Raw genomic sequence first — 2237 nt, 5'->3', positions numbered from 1 at the left:
AGAACCAGTGATGAGGTTTGACCTGGATACCCCAACTACACAGCAGAAAAGTCCACAATATCTGTCCTGAAGGTTTGATATAAAAAAAAATAATAACTTATGGTAAAAGTAGGAGAGGTTGCTATTTCAGCACAACACCCACACACAGACCCTGTTGGTACTTTTCAGAAAAATATATTACTAATTTTAGATAAAACATGGAATAAGAATATTGAAATTCATTTGTTATTAAAAATTATCATAAATATCTAAAATACTTTCTGTTCCCCCATCCAGTGTTTTTTTTTTTCTTTTTCTGTTTTTCTCTTTTTTTTTGTGCTGCTACCAGGGCAGATTTTTGTGGTCACTGAGAAACCCTGGGAGATAAGGGAACAAGGAAGGAACAAGATTGTTGGTCCCAATGGTGCATGAGCAAAAGCGTACAGGAGAATGGGCTGTGTCCATGCATCCTTTCCCCACATTGAGCACTTGCAAAGTATTAGCCAGATTAATCATGGGAGGCCAGTCCCACCATGAGCTGTGTGTGAGCAGATGCTTGCACCCACAGAAAGCCTCACGGATAGCGGGATTCAATACAGGGGACCGTGTGGAGCTCATTGCAGAATCAGGGTTTTAGTAGCTACTTGGGTGGAACTTCCACCCAATTAAAGGGATTTTTGTCTAACTTGGATATAGCAAACATTCTAACATGTGGCCCAGATACAGGCTTCCCACCATCTTTGGCACTTTCACTACCACTCTGCTAGCATAGAGCTGTCCAGTGAATAGTGACACACTGAATTCAGGCTAGCAGGTATAACATGTATGCCCCTCCTGTTAAGACTATTTCATGGCTATTCAAAATGTGTTTAAAAGGTTATTTCAGCTCATTGCTGAAAGCTCTTAAACCAATGATTCTCAACCAGGTTGTCACAGCACCTAGGGGGGTGCCTTGAAATCCTTTCAAGCGTACCACAGTGTACCTACCACGCAATGTTAGCACTAGTAGGTATACAAACATGATTCACCAGATAAACAGAAATTTCATATTGAAATCCATAGCTGTGGTCTTTCTCAGTTCTTTGCAACAGAAAAATACGTAGTGAAAAAAAGAGAGTGAAAACAAAGAGCTGGCATTTTTCAGGTGGTGCCATGGGTCTATCTTGGGATGCCTTCAGTATATCCAGGGATTTCTTAAGTCTAAAAAGGTTGAGAACCACTGCCTTAACCAAAAGTATGGTACCCTATGACCGCACCAACACAAGACGCCACTGTGCAGTAGCACAGGGGGCACTAACCATGACACACTACTGCACAGTAGTAACGAGCTACTTGTACTACTGCAAAGTAGTCATGAGTTGCTCGTTGCTACTGCACAGTGGCATCAGAAGAAAACCATGCCAGGATACTACTGCACAGTAACACTGGTTACTGGTCATTTAGTACAGGGTTATGCAAGCACTAAATGACTGCAGTAACAACTGTGCGGTCCACCACTTGTGTTAGACGTGGCCTATGTGTAGAATATTAAATTGTATTGGGTTGTATACAAGTTTCTGACAGAAAACAGAAGTGGAGAAGGCTGTGAAAGATTTTTTTTTTAATTACCATTTAAGTAACAAGGAGGGAAATGACAGAATCAGATTGAGCTTTAGTGCTTAAGTGTTTCCTTATGTGCGATCCTCAACCTTGGCTTCTCTTTTTTTTCACTTGGTTTTTAATTTGAAGACATCATTGTTCAGCTGCTCACAGTGTCAAACATGCATTTTGGCAACCTTCTATTCCCTTGGAGGGACAGCAAGCCCTTTAGTCCAATTACCACAGCAGTTGGAGATTTTGCTTTTCTCCCAGCAAAGGTTATTCTAATACTAAGGTTAACTACATTTTTCTTCTCCACAACAGAGCTCTAGAAACTACATCCTAAGTTTCCATGGTAACCCCGTGTAACAAACATTTGTCTGGGGCATGTGATTACTCAGCAGGGCTTTTGCAATGATATAGACAGATAATGAAGAACTCTAAATTCGGTATTCTTATATCTTCACTTCCAGTGCATAATTGTAATTAGTGACCATTGTTCTTGTCTGTGATATTTTAGGTTAGTGTTGCATAGATGTAGTTAAGGCTGCCTGGCACATTCCATTATAAGACCCTGTTTACAGTTGCTTAGAACATGGTCAAACTGATTTGGGCTGAAATTTTCCTTGCCAGGTGTCTGCTCAGTCAGGGCCTATCACAGTGGGGGCCAGGAGAACTAT

The sequence above is a fragment of the Gavialis gangeticus genome, unplaced genomic scaffold (genome assembly GCF_001723915.1).
Source record: "Gavialis gangeticus isolate Ggan-Ray unplaced genomic scaffold, GavGan_comp1, whole genome shotgun sequence".
Taxonomy (NCBI): Eukaryota; Metazoa; Chordata; order Crocodylia; family Gavialidae; genus Gavialis; species Gavialis gangeticus.
This window is presented reverse-complemented; position numbering follows the sequence as displayed.